This window comes from Gobio gobio (assembly GCF_949357685.1).
Source record: "Gobio gobio genome assembly, chromosome: 8".
NCBI classification, from domain to species: domain Eukaryota; kingdom Metazoa; phylum Chordata; class Actinopteri; order Cypriniformes; family Gobionidae; genus Gobio; species Gobio gobio.
The window spans coordinates 55,492,260-55,505,088 of record NC_137114.1 but is presented as its reverse complement, the minus strand read 5'-3'; the positions used below and the strand labels follow the sequence as shown (position 1 = coordinate 55,505,088).

Here is a 12,829-nt window from a genome sequence, read left to right as displayed (position 1 = left end):
CATCAACATGATCAAGATTGCCTTGCCACTAATCATCATGGACATCGCACAAAGTGTAGACTCCAGAAAAAACATATTCTTAGAGTTGATGATAATGTCAAGAAACGCCTTGTTTGCTGGAAAGAACGTTTGCATGCCACACCTGCCTTCAGTAGGAGCAGGAATCCCATGGGTGGCACATGATTGGAGGAACTTCTGTCTACAACATCCTATCTAGCCAATTCAATGGCAGGTGCACCCTGGTTTCTACATAATTCAGCTCCTACCACAAACAAAGAAGATGGCTGTTTTCCAGGACTCACTTATGCACAAACATGGTGGTCAAGAACTCTTGAACAAAATCCAACAAGACATTTTTGATCTTTCATCAAAATTACATCAGATGACTAAAGATAATTCTTCATGGTTCGGAAACCTGTTAGGTCAACAAATGACTCACAATGACTGTTCCTACCAGAAAAAGACTATTACCCGTAAGAACTACACAGACCCTAGTGGCATGTTTGTTTCTGTGTCAGCATGTCATTCGTCACTACAGACAATCAACACAGAGCAAGAGATATGTGCCTGTAATTTTTTCAAGCTACTTGACTAGAAGACGGGGCTTATGCTAACAAACATGAGCTACAGAATGGACTTATTAAATTTGTATTATGTGAGAGTTATTAGAACTCTCAAAGGGGGGACTGTGAGATTACACATTTATAAATTGTTATATCTGGGTTCCAATGTAATAGTATATAAACTGAAAACAGTATATACATAGTGTTTTACATTCTAAGGAGATCAAGTCAGGCTGTTTAAGTGTTTGAGACATTAAGACTTTTGTCTTTATGCTCTTCCTGACCATTTAGCATGACAAGCTCAGAGCGCAATATTGTCAGCAGGCACGTGCAGAGGGGGGGGCTTTGGGTGCTCGAGCCCCTGCCCTTTTTCAAAATGAATCAAAAGTGCCCCTCTCAGACAAATATCAATGATAATATCGTGGTCAATAAAACTAAATAAATGTGATTATTATAACATGACATTGATGACAATGTATACAATAGTAACGAACGGCTCAAAAGTCGGACAATTTCTGTTGAGGCATTGCCATAACGCGTTGCTATGGGTTGCGTGCGTTTTGATTGACAGCTGATTTTCCTCTGTTCGGAAGCGGCTCTCGAGCCAAATATGGTCCTTTCAGAGAGTGTGTGGCCTCGCGGGAAAAAAAAGTAAACCAATATTTTTTTTTCATCCATAATCAGAGCTAATGTGTTGATTTAATTACAAATCTATATATTATATATTTTAAAGTATTACACAATTCACCAATGCGCGTTTGTCATGTATATACACCAACCAATCGTGATCTGGCAAAGCAAGTTCAAATTCATGTGAAGTGGAGCGGTAATTTTCTGTTCTTATTCATAAATCGGTTGAAAATTACATGGACAGACGAACTAACGTTTCGGGCTTTCGGTACGGTGCGCGCGTGTACAGAACGGTTATGAATGCAATCTATAACAGTTAACAGTCGGCTTGTTTAAAGCGCGGAACACACTTAAATCCGAGTTCCCACACGAACATATTAAGTATTCAGTCCATTTTATCACGAAATTCAAACGATAAATGCCTTTTTAACGCTCTATTATGTGACGTGACAGAGAGACGCGTATCAGTTCAACTTCAAGCGGCAGCGCGCGAGTGAACGCGATCATCTCTTCCTAAAGAAATGAATATCTAAAGGTATGTTGAGGATACATTACAACTTATTGAAACGTATCATATGTTGTGTAATCGCTCCATCGGTGTTTCAACCGCGGAAAGACAATAAAACAGCTTGTAAACAAAAAATGTCATGTAGAATCACATTTACCTCAGAAGTCATTCAGTGTCCACAGCTGTGAGTTCACTAGAGAGATTAACTCTTTCACTGAATACATGCACTATATTAGCCTATATATTCATTATATTAGCCTATATATATTCATTATATTCCACTTAGCCTGTTAGTGATGTCTTGTTTATTTAATGTATGTTTAAATAAACCTGTCATGAAAATTACAGCCACTAAATGATTATATTTCAACAACGAATTGGAGAAAAAAAAAAAATTTGATTTAGATATTAATGCAAAAACTGCCTTATGTGAAGCTTATGAGTGTTGATTTTTATATCTAAAAATAAATAGCAAATGAATTTAGGCTAATAGTTTGGGCTCTGTTGTTAATCTTTAATAGCAATATGTAAGGGCTCCCTATATAGTTTACAGCATTATCTTTAAGAAACTTTTAGTTATAACTGAATTAATTTAAGGACAGACACAAATTTTTTTTTCATTAAACCACTGTTGAATAAAAATTAATAAAAAGCAATTTTGTAAAACTGCTGTACCGAATCCGTAGCAAACCGTGACTTCAAAACCGAGGTACGTACCGAACCGTCAGTTTTGTGTACCGTTACACCCCTAATATATATATATATTTACATATTGCCCCTTTTTTACATTTGAGCCCCTGCCTCTGAAGAACTCTCTGCACGGCCCTGATTGTCAGAGTGGTTGGATTAGCATCTATGCATTTGAATGACACTGTTATGCAGACTGGATTAGGACTACCTATACAACATTTGCATTCTTTTGCTTAGAGTGTCTCCTCCTCTGCTGTGTAATCCCTCCCCCTGAAATGTAGATAAATTACAATGTTTTATACTGTTTGAGTTAGACTTGTTGGACGACTGCAGTGAAGAACAGCACGTGTGTCAATAAAGAATAACGTCTGCTTGAAAATATATCCAAGTCTCCTGGTCTCTTCTTCAATGAGGAAAAGAGTTCCCAACAAGACACTCCCAATATTAATATGAGGGAGACTCCTGTAACTTCCCAGAGAGGTGGGATGTCTTATTATTAGGTGTGAATCCGCTAAACTATTGATCTGAATCACTCCTGAAATTGTGATGATTGACACAGTGATCACCATAGCAACGGACGGGACAATAAATCTAATGTCATAATAGATCTGTGCACTGAGTGTTGTAGTGTAAATGCAGACTAATAGACTGCACAGAGAAACACTGACAACAGATCTGTGCCCATTATAAACCAGTTTAATTAAAACAATATTTAAGGGTATTTAATGTATTATTTACTTATGATCTTAATTATTATCATCATTAATAATTAACTTATTTTTTATTTTTAAACAGTGTCACAGTAAACACAGCAGATGAAGTTCTTCAGAAGCTGCTGCCTGTGGTTACAGCAACTAGATCAGCTGAGTAAGTAATACTGAGAACAATCATCACTGTTAAAACATTATAACAATTCTCACTTAAACATGATAAATTAATGGTAATTAAGAATATTATTTTTCAATTTGTTCAGCACATGTAGTCAGAGTTACAGAAAAATAATGATAATGCAACAAATAAGGAGAACCATGTATTTGCTTTAACAATGAAATATTTGTAAAAGTACTGCACTCTCCGCTCCGTGTGTGTGTGCGTGCTGTGATCTTCGCTCAGTGTGTGTTTGTGTAACACGAAATTTTCTGCACTTGTTTGCAATAGCCCTACTGTGCTGTAATATGGTGTGGTTTAGCCTCGATTTTGATAATTGACCCTTCTTTAAGCCACGCCCGAAAACCGCCACAGGCCAAACGTGGCTTAGAAACCATCACTAGGCACGGAAGGTCTGTCAAGCTTTCGAGTGAAACATGCCGAAGCGGGAACAGGAAGATCCCCATCTTCTGAAGAAGTCCTTTAGCAGTGTTGATCCGTTCTTCTGTCATGGGTTGGTAGTGCAGCAGGGATGATAACAGACATGGACTTCAAAACAAAAGACGGGTTTTAATAAATCAAGGAATCCAACAGGAACAAAACACAGCATACCAACATACGTATAACATTAACATTAGAATGGACAAGGAGTGCTGGGAGTAAGTTCCATATAAAGGTAGTGTAGACAATGACGACCAGGTGCAGGGAATCCGGGATTTTAAAATCTTGATGTTAAGCTTCAAGCTAATGCATTAGCGTTTAACATATCCTGTCATGTGCTTTGACAGATGCGTGTGCGTCCTCAGCTCAAAGCGTTAATTTACAGGTTATATCCTCATCTGTGAATGTTACTAATTCACTCAAGTATTTCCATTTAGCATGAAAGCGTCCTGAGATAGTCTGCATTAAACTCCAAAATTCACTGAATGAGCACGGGCGTCAAACAGACAGAATGCAGTAGAGAGGGAATGCAATATTAAATATTAAAAGTCAACATGTCATTTAAGTATTTTATGAGTGTAGTAACTGTAAAGGGATAACAGCATGTAATTTAATGTAAATGTTAGACGTTTCTTGTAGCCTATTTACAGGATAAAGAAATGACAGCAACAGTTTACTTTGTCCATAGCGAATGTGTGTGTGTGTGTGTGTGTGTGCGTGTGTGTGTGTGTGTGTGTGTGTGTGTGTGTGTGTGTGTGTGTGTGTGTGTGTGTGTGCGTGTGTGTGTGTGTGTGTGTGTTTGTGTTCCTGTTCCTCTTATCTGGTAACACTGAGGTTTTTTTTGTGTGTGTGTGTTTCTAAAAAAAAAATATTTTAATGGAGGGATTTAGGCCCAATCCCATTTCTACCCCTTAACCCTTTTCTTTCCCCTACCCCTTCGTTTTGCGCGTTCACGTGAAGGGGTAGGGGTGTCTCGATTCTTTTTTGGCTGGAGTGGTAGGGGTAAGGGGAAGGGCCAGATAGCCCTTCAAACGAAGATTTTTCAGGACCACACTTCGAACGAAGGGGTATGAGGAGTTTCACTCCACCGACTGCAGAGAATGTGTGTGTGTTGCCACTCGGGATCGATCACTGCGTGTCGCCTGGCTGCCTGTTTCTCTGTAGCTTGCTAAACGCACTATTTGGGTGATTTGAACACATATTAATAATAGTTTAAAAATATATATCTGGTCATCCTTCATAACGCAGTCGATATACATCACATATCGTCTGTAAACTCTCGTGTTACCAAGGCAACGACTGACTTGACGTATAACGTATGAACATTATCGCAGCACCAAAGTAGAAAACGAAACCATATCCGTACCGGTCGGCTCGGATCAGCACGGAATGGAACGGTTAATAAACAAAGAGAACAGTTTGGTCCAATGGAAAAGCGGCTTCACTAGTCTTGTATGTTCTGTATCATTCTGTATCATCTTAGGAAACTCTGGCTCATATGTTTTTGAACTGAAAACGAGCGGCATTTTATTAAGTCTAAATATGGCGCAAAACTCTTGTGGGAGTGAGTAATTTGTTAAACGTGCTCGCGCCTGATTTCTGTGAGATATAGCCTACGCACTTCATTGCTGTTCATACTGGTTAAATGTCACAGGACGTTATAATAAATTAAACGGGGTATGACGTGTAATGGTATAGTAGTGGTGTTCCATTTCTTAGGGGAATATTTTCTCCCCTACGCCTTGGCACTCTGTTTCAAGGGGCAAGGGGAACTGGTAGGTGTAGGGGTAGGGGAAGGCGAAGGGGTATAAAATAGAATTGGGATTGGGCCTTAAACTCTCATTTTGCTTAGCAACTTTTTTGAACATAATATACGCTTACGAATATTAACCTCTGGTGTATAACCACACAAATGCCATTAAACTATGGATTTAAAGCAAAACCATGATTAATTTGTGGTCACCATGCAATAACTACAATAACCCAGTTTTATTTATTTGATCATTATTATTAGTGCTGGGCGATATGAGCAAAAATGTATATCACTGTTTCTCTGTAAATGATGGTATTTTTTCCCTCATGCATGACCTGGTGTTAACCACATTTTCTACTGATTGAGAGAGGAAATACTGCAGTAGATTGACTAGAAATGCCCTATTCTACTGTCATGAGTAAATATTGTAGAACAATCCCACACTAGAGCTAATACAGGTTTACAAAGCCCCACAAATGATGCTGTGCGGAGACAACAACCAGTAAAACGCAGACCTGCAACACACTCATTACAGACACATAAATATTAAAATATGACCATAGAGAAAAAAACAGAGTCGAGGGCACCTTAAGCATTTTAAAAATGGAATAAATTCTCAATTAATGAAATCTCGTTCTTGAATTGAGGTGATTGAGTGATTGATCTGTAAATGATTGAACACATGAGCTGCTCCTCAATAAAGTGATACGATAAACATTTAACACTCTTTACTTTAAACACACTCAATTTCAGCACAGTCAGGACTTCGACACATGAAGAACAAGATGAATTAATCCTTAATGACCATCACATCCATTTTGTTTCTGTGATCATCTTTACATATTATTTAATGTGATATAAATAATTTGTTATAACAGTTTTTATATAAGGTTTCCTTCACACACACACACACACACACACACACACACACACACACACACACACACACACACACACACACACACACACACACACACACACACACACACACACACACACACACGTTTGTTTTTGTGAAATGTGAGGACATTCCATAGACGTAATGTTTTTTTTTTTTATAATTCAAGTTTTTATTGTTGTTATCCGGTACATGACAATATCATACAGAACACATACAGTATACAAATGCTACATATAAGGTCAAGATACAGACAGTGGTTGTAATTATCAACATTAAATTGGGTACAAAATAAAGGAAAAGGGACAAGGAGAGAAATATGAAAAATAAGGAAATAATTAGATAATCTTGATTCTAGGTAGTACAAGATAATGAGAAGGCAAAATTATTGTGTCATATGGACAGACAATGTCACATAAGACCAAAAATCTTCCCAGACAGGTATACACACAGAAACACATGCTCTGTTCTTATAATGCAGTTTGTAAAGCAAATGTTCATATGAGGCTGTCTTTGTCATTATGTTGACCCATTCTTTCAATTCTGGTGTTTTGGGAGTTTTCCAATGTTTCAGAATGACTCTAGCCATCACAGAGACACCCACCATGATCACTGAGAACTCTCCACTTGAAATATTTGGCAGCTGCGCCCTGTCTCCCAAAAGACATAGTTTTGGTGATAATGGTATTATTGTTCCAAGCCATTTGCTCAAAATATTTAAAATTTGGTGCCATAAAGGTTGAATAAGTGGACACTCCCAGATACAGTGGATAAAAGTACCTCTGTCCTTTTGGCATTTCCAACAAGCATTATTATTTGTCAGACCCATTCTATAAAGTCTAAGAGGTGTCAGATAGAATCTGTGTATGATTTTGTACTGTGTAAATTGCCCTCTAGCTTCTCTTACATATTTACCTGTATTTGATAAAATTATTTTCCACTCCTCAACCCCAATAGCCCCAATGTCCTTTTCCCATATTATCTTTAAATTTGTACAGTCATTGCTAAGCAAATGATTGGTCGTCCTGTAAAAAACAGAGGCTTTTTGTTGGGAGTTAGGTAGTGTTAGAAAGTCCAAGATATGGTTTCCATCTGTGTACTGTATTTTTGTAGAAACACAATTTCTGATTTGTAGGTACTTCCAGAAATGTTCTTTTCCCTTTATATTATACTTCTGTATAAGGTTATTATAAGACATAAATACACCCTGTTCAAATAAGTCTGCTACAGTGCACAGGCCATTTATATGCAATTTCTACCAGTACATAGGTGATTTCCCGATACAAATAGCAGAGTTATGCCATAGGGAAGAGTATGGTTGTTTACATTGTGATATTTTATGCATCTTGTGAATCTTAGCCCATACCTCTCTCGAATGCCTCATGATAGGATTTGTAGTCAAGTCTATACATTGAGACAAATGCTCAATAGGGCTGTATGGCCAAGACAGAGTTTTCTCAATAGTAACCCAATCTAATTGAGTATCATTGTTCCAATGTTTGGCCAATTTGGCCATTTCAAAAGATATCTGATATAGCCGAGGGTCTGGTAGTCCCAACCCTCCCTTATCCCGAGAGGCACATAATTTATTAAGCTTTATCCTGGGCCTTTTCCCACTCCATAAGAAATGTTTTACCATTATATCATATTGATTGAAAAACGACTGTGGAGTTGTAATTGGCAGCATCATGAGCACGTAATTAAGCTGAGGCGAGACCACCATCTTAATTATATTCACCTTCCCCCATAAAGTTAACAGGATTTTTCCCCAGTTATCCAGGTTATTCCTTATTTTTTGTAAAAGTGGTGTCAAATTTAACATAGGAATCTCTTCTAACTCCCTGCATATCTTTATACCCAAATATTTTATCCCTCGTGGAGTCCATCTAAAACCAAATTTAGTTACCATACTTGCATTACATATTCCAGCTATGGGCAGAGCTTCAGACTATGTCCAGTTAATCTTATATCCAGACACTTTAGAATATGATTGAACTGTCTCCATTAAATGAGGTAATGACTTATCTGGATCTTTTACCAAGGCCAAAATGTCATCGGCATATAAAAACAATTTGTGTTCTTTATCCCCTCCCTGTACACCTAGAATGTTTGTATTAGCCCTGATAGCAATAGCCAATGGTTCCAATGTAATGTTGAACAATAATGGCGACAGCGGGCATCCCTGCCGTGTCCCCCTGGTAAGGTCAAAAAACGGGGAAACTTTACCATTGGTAATCACGCATGCTTTAGGTGTTTTGTATAATGTTTGAATCCATTTAATGAAAGATGGTCCAAACCCGAAATTTGACAATGCTGTGAATAAGAAATCCCAATGAACTCGGTCGAATGCCTTTTCTGCATCAAGTGAAAGGGCAACAGTTGGGACCGTTTCTTCTCTATTTAGCCAAATTAAGTGTAGTAACCTTCTCATGTTGTCCATTGATGACCTATTCATCATAAATCCAACTTGATCAAGGTTTATAATGTTGGATAACACCTTCTCTAGCCGTACTGCAAGAATTTTACTTAATATCTTACAATCTACATTAATCAGGCTTATTGGTCGATAATTTGAAGGCTCAGTGGAGCGCATCTCAGGCTCAGCTCTCCCGTCTCTGCAGGACATCTTCACCAAACGCTGCAGAGGTAGAGCTACTAAAATCATCAGAGACATTAATCACCCTGCAAACTCTCACTTCACCCTGCTGCCATCTGGTAAGCGCTTCCGTAGCCTGATGGCAAAGACTGAAAGACTCAGGAGGAGTTTCTTCCCCCAGGCCATCAGACTCCTGAACTCAGTCACGTGACTCACTTCACCCCCGCACACGCATAAACATACGGTCTTTCAACATTAACATCCACATACTGCAATTGCACTGCACTTTACTTTACGTCCCTATTGTTACTGCGTAACAACCTGTAATAAACCTTGCACATTATACTTCTTTATATATACATATTATATATTTTATGTTAACCACTTATTTTTAAGTCTACAGTTTATCTCACTTATCATCCACATATTTTTTATATTTTTATTTTTATCTTATTTCCTATTTTTATCTTTTACTTGATTTATTTATAATTCTACTTATGTTAATACTTTTTATTCTAACTTTATTCTATTTCTATTTAATTTCTTGTAACTGTTATTTGCACTGTCCATGGAGCGGACCTGTTTACATTTCACTGCCAGTTGTATATTGTGTATATAACTGTGTATGTGACAAATAAAACTCTTGAAAATCTTGAAATCTTGGTAGTATTAGAAAGATTGGAAAACTAATGAGAATTCAGTTCTCCTTTGAGTAGTCTCTTCAAAGATATCTGATCCACTCCCCCAAAACCAGGTGGGGGTGTTGCAAATATTTACAGCCCTTTTGTTCTGGTTGGAGTATTTAAGGCTGGATGTCCTAACTCTCTGGGGGAATATTCTGTAATCAGACCCCCCTGTGCAAACTGCATGTAGATGTGCCAGACATGATGACTCTTTTAAATTATTTTCATATTGCTTTGCAATTGTGTTTTATGTTTTTACGCTGATCAGTTGTGTACCATGGATTCTTGTTTAAGTATTTACTTTTCCTGTCTGGCCCAAATAAATGTTAATCTTGATTTATTCTGTATCTTTCTGAAATCATTATTTTATTCATGTCCATGCAGAGTTTTGTAGGAGTTACCGCAGATCTCTCTGCCAGGGCAGGCCATACTGGGAACCCCATAGCGGGAGCATTGAGCCATGCATGAGGGAAAACCTGATTTCTGACCTGCCACTGTTATTATAAGTTGCAGTTTTCGTGACTATCACTAAAATTACATGTTTTATTATGAGTGCACATGTGTGACTCACTTAGAGGTAAGATAGTTCACCCTGCAATCCTCTGTAATATCAGAACTGACTAATCTGTGACCGTTAGAGCAAGTGAAAATCCGGACACTTAGCCTATTTGAGATTCCGTGTCCCATGGAGGATATTAATATTTGAAAATAAGTGATACTACGAAAAATCATTGATCTAAATTAAATCGCAACTAATCTTCAAATCAGCTGATAAACTCTAAATGTAACACACTTTATGGAGTCAGATAGAATTGGAGTCAGATAAAATTATTAATGGAGTCAGATTTAAAATAAGATATCAATAAATTAAAAGAACTTCACCGAAAGGCTGAAAAGGCTTACACGCAGAATTCCTTTTGACCACGTCATTAGTTTTCGGTTTTTGGGCTAATGGATGGAATTTTACAGTGGTGACCTGTCCTCCGTGATCTCCCGGTGGCGAGTGTCTTTTCAGCTAAATATTGGGATGCCACAAGCGAGAGGTTTGATCTTCTTCTTTTTCTTCAGCTGTTATGGTAAGTCCATTCTTATTTGCCTTTTAGAAATGTTGGGAGTGTATAGTACTGAATACTGTATAAATCTGATGGGGCGTGAAAAGAAGACAACCATATTGCTTATCAGGGACATGAAAGCAACAGCGTAGAGTAGAAATGATATCCCTTGCTTTAAAATTCTCCTTGTTTGCACACGCAGCAAGAGAGTAAATTTTATTTCTGTACTCAAGAGAGCTCTGTAAATTAAAACCTTGAATTCTGAGGAAAATGTCCAGTTACATTTGTTAATTTGCTTTGCTGCAACAACGCGACAAAGAAAAAGAACAAATGGTCACGTTAACTTGTGAATGAAATCTTGTGAGTCGATGAGCTAAAATAACATTGAAACGATCTCACTGGAATCCTTTGTGTGTAAAATGTGAAGGTGGACAAAACTGGTTCAGGTCTGATGTCACAATTATAAATGTCTTATAAAATATAGCGTTTTACTATGGTCTTACTTCAGACTTTGCAATCACTGCACTTTTGTGTGTTTATTAATGTCTCAGAAGAGACTGAGAAAATTAACAGACCAAAGAGAATCTTTGTCTTTCTCCATCAGACCTGTGTTTGTCAAACCTTCCTTTTCATATGCAAATAGATTCTCCAAAGAATGCAATTGATAGCTTCTCAGCCTAAAACAAGAAAATTGTGCCCAATTCTATATTGTGTAGTCACAAAAATCTTTGAATTGAGCAATAATTTGATCTGTGCTCTCAGTGTTTGCAGTTTGTTGAGCGTTCACAGCAACTAAGTTTATAACTGGCTTCCAGTTTGGTCTTATTGCTGTGCACCCAATGATCAGGCCAGCACAGCAGCAGCTGCAGGTCAATCTAAAGATCAGTGAGATGATAACAGATTATTCTGGACAAATGACTCAGCAGAGATCCTCTTGAGACCAGCAAATAAAATGATTATTTAATTCATACTATTTTAATATAATATGATTTATATTATGATTATAATGTAAATTATATTATAAATGCCAGAAATGGTTTTAATCTCAGGATAAATTGAGCATTATTTAGAAGAGGAAAGAAGGTTGGGAAAGTATGAGAAGGATTAGAATGTAGAAAGATGGGATGTGCAAGTAGGGAGGCAAGAGCATTATTAGTGTTGAAATGATGGGAAGGAGAATATAAATGGTTAAGGACAGAATTGTGAAGGAAGAAACTGAAGAGGAAAACCTAAAGAGAAAGAACTTCTGTACCTTCTATTTGTGCAATAATTTAAATGAGAAAAATTACAATGCCCAGTTAAATGAGTAACCTAATTGTTGTAACTTGAATAGGTTGAATTCAGGCAAGGCCTAATAATTTACATTTCATTGATCTGCAGCCCAATGAGAAAGGGGAGGTACAAGTTTTCCATTGCAAAGAAACTCGCAAGTGTTAGCAAATTCCTCTCTGGGAGCAGCAGATTACATGGAACCTGATTGGGGAAGTCATTTTACTGGGAATGTAAAGTTGTGTGTTATGTTAACTTGAGGCATTCACTCTACAGGGGTCACACATCACAGAGATCCAAGGGGTCAAGAGTTCAAATGACACCATAAACACCTGGTGACGAATGCTCTAAACAACAGATCTGACTTGTATAAACAGCATCATTTAAAGAGATTGCCCCAGGGGACCTGGGTGTGATAAAAGCACAATGCAGCAGATTGTGTAAACACAACTGCAACAGCAACTTAAGGTGCAACTGGTCTGACTGCATTTACACACAGTCAGATCTGACCATTATAAATCAGTTTATCTAACCTTTTTCTTTACAGAAACATGATCATGATTATGATACATGTATTTGTAAACTACAACAAATTTTCTCCTAATGGCATAAAACCGTAACAGGTTAAAGCCATCTACAACAATCTATCTGGCTAAAGACCAGTAAAGAAAAATAAGATAGCCTCATCTATCTTAAGTAAATTTGTGTAAAGGTTCAAGATTAAACTGTATTTCGCTCTGTGCTTGTTTTCCTTTCAGGTGAATGGCTGCCATCCTTCAGATCCAGATTCCACTGGGTCTGAAGTCAGGACACACACACACAACTTAACATCTAGGAGATGGGAGGGAAGAGACTTCATGAAGCCATTCACACTTCACA

The 12,829-nt window shown here is 37.5% G+C and overlaps 1 protein-coding gene across 1 annotated transcript in view; it reads left to right on the top strand.

Annotated features, from left to right (window-relative positions):
• LOC307130415 (uncharacterized protein) overlaps nucleotides 1-12,829 on the top strand; it is a gene marked incomplete at its 5' end in the record, with an annotated part of 100,331 nt that overhangs the window by 54,108 nt on the left and 33,394 nt on the right.